The 5352-nt window shown below is 38.7% G+C and overlaps 1 pseudogene; it reads right to left on the reverse strand.

Annotated features, from left to right (window-relative positions):
* Window positions 1–511: 511 nt before the first annotated feature.
* Window positions 512–2305, reverse strand: LOC103276897 (annotated as a pseudogene).
* Between the last annotated feature and the right edge of the window lie 3047 nt (window positions 2306–5352).

Below are 5352 nucleotides of genomic sequence, written 5' to 3' on the forward strand. Positions count from 1 at the left end.
CTGAGAAAACAGACTTCAGAACACAAACAATGAAGAGCCCCCAGAATGACTGGTCACAAGCAACAAACCCAGACATCAAGGCATTAATAGAGAGAATTTTAAAAATTGAGGAGAGACAAGAGGAAAATTGGAAGGAACTGATCACAGAAATCACAGCAGTAAAGAATACTGTGATGAAAATAAATAACAAACTAATAAGCATGGAAAGCAGAATTAACCAAGCAGAAGAAAGAATCTCAGAACTTGAAGACCAAAATACAGAACTAACCCAAACTGTCAAAAACTTAGAAAATAAGCTTAAAAAGTCAGAACAAAACCTTCAGGAGATGAATGATTACTTCAAGAGACCCAATCAAGATGTTACTTTAAGCCATCCACGAAAGAGAGACCCACAAAGTACCCAGTATTAAAACCCAAATCTCTTCTCGTGGTTTTTTTTTTTTTTTTTGCTGTCCAAGTTCCACTCCTATGAAAAATAAATTGATCCAAAGTTCCAGGTTTTCTTGGGTCTCTAGTCAATTTTCACATTAGTATAGATTTTTCGGACAAAGGCACTTGTTCCCATGTAACCAATCGCTCCACACATTATCCCAAAGGCTGTGCTAAATACCATATATCCAAAGTAAAATGATGTTTGAAATAAGTCATACATCTTTGTTTGAAAAAATAGTAGTAAAAGGAATACATGTAAACAAAGATTGCAGTTGATGCAGCAGAGAGAAAACCTGTCCATTGCCACCTGTAATCCTCTGCATTTAACAGGAAATATGTGCACACAATGGTCACACAGACAGTGACGATGCACAGGATGACCAGCACCAGCATCATGAAGCCATAGACATAGTAGATCTTATAGGCCCAGAATGACGTGAAGATGAAATACATTTCAATAAAGATTGAGCCAAAAGATACAATTCCTCCCAGGCAAACAATAACTGCAGGCTTCATGAACCATTTTTTTCTCCAGTATAGGATGAGGCACAGCATTGACACGACAAGAAAAGTTGGGCTGACCTGACAGATTTTGGCCAAGTATTGTACCAATAAGATTTAGAGGAAGAATAACAACCACAAAAAAAAAAAAAAAAAACAGATGCAACAAACGGCCACCATTGTCCCAAAAGGAATGGCTCTTGAAGTATGGTAGTAAATGGCTATGAAATTGATGAAGAAGGTGGTGCCACACACCATGGCTGGGATGAGGAATGCTCCAATAAACATCTATTTTATCCATCTTCTTCCTCCTTGTCTCACATACAGACTTCCTCCGAAATAACCATTCACTGGAGACGTAGCAGCATAGACAAATATGGCCATGCTAAACTTCGATCCCCTCTCTGTATCGAGATCTTCTATCATTGCAACAATAATGACAATGAGAGATACGGCAAATATCTGGCAGCCAGAGTCAATGAGGGAGGAGAATATCAGGGGTTGACTTGAAGGTCTGAACACATCTCCATGCACTTGCTTCCACCCTTACTCATCTCCTAGGTCTCTGTCCATGTCATCCATTATTTCTTCTTTATTGTATCAGGCATAATTTTCCTTAAGGTTCTCATTAAAATCATTGAAACTAAGCCCACCAAGAAGATCACCATCATGAAGGAGTTGAAAATTGAAAACCAATGAATCCGATGTTGAAAAACTGACAGATCAAGATATTTGTCAAATCGATCTTCAAATTTTACATCTGACTTTTTCCTTTCACTGGATAGGACATCTGGATTTTAGTATTTGGAACCAGTTTCACCTTTCCTTCACTAGTTAGGTTAACATTAACAATTCAATTTCTGTTAAAACCCATTTCAAGTTTTTTGTAGGTCCAAAGATAGTAATCTTCTCCATTTTCATCAGCCTCACCAACAATGCCCCATATTGGTAAGTCATCTATGTACATTTGGTACCAGTAGTGATTTTTGATGGCATATACAAACGCATCTCTCTTTTCTTTACCTAAGTCAATTTCACAGTAAGTGGCTGGCATCACATCATCTTTAAATTTAATATCCAGACTGCTAAATTCCAATTCAACTCCTTGAAGTGCTTCTCCCAGAGTTTCATGGTAATGACTGATACATTTTTTTGACCCCACACAGAATGGAAGTGAAAAGTACTTATATGTTTCTTGGTGATTATGGTGATTATGGTAGGGTTCAACAGTATTCGTCCATAAGACAACTTCCTCTTTATCTTGATGCGTGTGTTCATGCTCATCTGCCTGGGCCTGGGGCAGCAGCAGCAGCAGCAGCAACAGCAGCGTGGTGGCCACCGCCACACTTGGAGCACCCGGCAGCGGTCTCATGCTCCGTGCAGCCTCTGGCCTGGCGCTGGCCCGCCAACTCCTCCTCCACCACCTGCACCGCAGCCGATTCACATCTATGGGGCATGGACTGACACATGGGGCCTGGGCCCAGCTGCTGCTCTACCGCCGCCTGTGCCATGCTCCCCACCCCTACGCCGCAGCCTGGAACAAACATTTCATGAAATCATTCAAGAAAACTTCCCTCATCTCATCAGTGATGCAAAAATTCAAGCACAAGAGATTCAGAGAACACCTGCAAGACAACAAATGAGAAGATCAACTTTCAGACACATAATAATTCACCTAAACAAAGCAGCTATAAATGAAAAAATCCTAAAGGCAGCAAGAGAAAAATGCCAGACTAGCTACCAGGAAAGACCAATTAGAATAGCAGCAGATTTATATACAGAAACCCTCCAGGCCCCATCTTCAAAGTTCTAAAAGATAAACAATTTCAACCAAGAATAACCTACCCAGCCAAGCTAAGCTTCATTAGTGAGGGAGAATTGAAATCTTTTCTAGATATTCAATCACTAAGACCCTACGCTGCCACCAGACCACCTCTACAAGAAACACTTAAGAAAGTACTGAACACAGAAGAAAAGGAAAAAAGAACAACAACATTCTTCACAAAAGTACAGGCAAAATATTAAAAACACACATGAACCAACGCCAAAACCAAAAGAAAGACAACAAACAAACGGGAACAACGACTCTGTAAGAACCTTATGACAGGGATCAACTCTTGCATTTCAATAATTAGCGTAAATGTGAATAGACTAAATGCACCACTGAAAAGACATAGAATGGCAAAATGGATAAGACATCACCAGGCAACAATCTATTGCTTTCAAGAGACTCACCTCACTAGAAAGGACACTCACAGACTCAAAGTAAGAGGATGGGAAACAAACTTTCAGGTGAATGGAACACAAAAGAAAGGAAGAGTAGCGATCTTGATTTCAGACAAAATACCCTTCAAGCTATTAAAAATTTAAAAAGATACAGAAGGCCACTACATAATGATAAAAGGTTCAATCCATCAACAAGAACTATCCATCTTAAACATATATATCGCCCAACATAGGAGTGCCAACTTTCATAAAGCAGCTTCTAGGTAAACTAAGAAAGATATAGACTCCAACACCATCATAGCTAGGGACTTCAACACCCCACTCACAACCCTAGACAATCATCAAGACAAAATATCAGCAATGAGATCCAAAACCTCAATGTGACCCTTGACCCAATGGACTTAATTGATACCTACAGAACACTTCATCCAAAGACCACAGAATACACATTCTACTCATCACCACACAGAACGTATTCTAAGATCGACCACACACTTGGCCATAAAACAAGCATAAGCAAATATAAAAAGACCGAAATTTTACCATACAACTCCTCGGACCACAGTGGAATAAAAATAAACATCAACACCAACAAGGTCCCCCTAAAACCACAAAGCCATGGACACTAAACAGCATGATGCTAAACAACTCCTGGGTCAATGATGAAATCAAAACAGAGATTAAAATGTATCTGGAAATAAATGAAAATGAAGAAACATCTTACCAAAATCTCTGGAATGCCATGAAAGCTGTAGTAAGAGAAAAATTTATATCCTTACAAATGCACATGAAGAAAATGGAAGGATCACAAATTAATAGCCTAACAAGCCACCTAAGGAAGCTGGAAAAGCAAAACCACCAAAACCCTAATTTCAGCAGAAGAATCCAGATCACTAAAATAATAGCCCAAATCTAGGACATAAAAGACAAACAAGATAATACAAAAAATCAGTGAAACAAAAAGCTGGTTCTTTGAAAGGATAAACAAGATTGATGGTCCCCTAGCTAGACTAACCAAGAAAAAGAGAGAAAAAGCCCAAATAAACACTATCAGAGACACAAAAGATGAAGTCACATCTGACCCTGAAGAAATACAAAAGATCATTAGAGACAACTACGTACACTTGTATGGAAACAAACCTGAAAACCTTAAGGAAATGGAGGACTTTCTGACATCACACAACCTGCCTAAGTTGAAACAAGAAGAAATTGAGACCCTAAATAGATGAATAACAATCAAGGTAATTGACTATGTAATAAGAAAACTACCTACAAAAAAAAGTCCTGGTCCAGATGGCTTTCCAGCAGAATTCTACAAATCATTTAAGGAGGAGCTGATACCAATCCTACTGAAGGTATTCCAGGTGGTTGAAAAAGATGGAACTCTCCCCAAATCATTTTACGAAGCTAACATCACATTGATACCCAAGACAGGTAAAGACCCAACAAAGAAAGAGAACGACAGGCCAATATCTTTGATGAACATAGATGCTAAAATTCTCAATAAGATCCTAGCAAACTGGATTCAGCAACACATCTCAAAAATCATCCATCATGACCAAATAGGCTTCATCCCTGGGATGCAAGGCTGGTTCAATATTCGTAAAACCGTAAATGTAATTAAATACATCAACAGATGTCAAAACAAAAACCACATGATTATATCATTAGGTGTAGAAAAAGCTTTTGATAAAATCTAGCACCCCTTCTTGATAAAAACCCTCGAACATCTAGGCATATGGCGAACATACCTCAAAATAGTAAAAGCCATCTACGAGAAACCAACAGGCAGCATACTCCTAAATGGACAAAAACTGGAACCATTTCCCCTGAAAACTGGAACAAGACAAGGATGACCACTCTTATCCCTCCTTTTCAATATAGTATTGGAAGTCCTGGTTAGAGCAATCAGAGAAGAGGAGGCAATCAGGGGTATCCAAATAGGAAAAGAGGAAGTCAAGTTATCTCTCTTTGCAGATGACATGATCGTGTACCTTGGAAACCCAAGCAAATCTGTCAAAAACCTCCTTACACTGATAAAGGACTTTGGCAAAGTCTCAGGATATAAAATCAATGTGCAAAAGACAATCACATTTCTTTATATCAATAATAAAGTAACAGAAACCCAAATAAAAAGCACAATTCCATTCACAATAGCCACAAAAAAAATGAAATACTTTGGCATCTTCCTAA

Source organism: Carlito syrichta, unplaced genomic scaffold (assembly GCF_000164805.1).
Source record: "Carlito syrichta isolate Samal-C Ts95f unplaced genomic scaffold, Tarsius_syrichta-2.0.1 Scaffold116283, whole genome shotgun sequence".
NCBI lineage: Eukaryota > Metazoa > Chordata > Mammalia > Primates > Tarsiidae > Carlito > Carlito syrichta.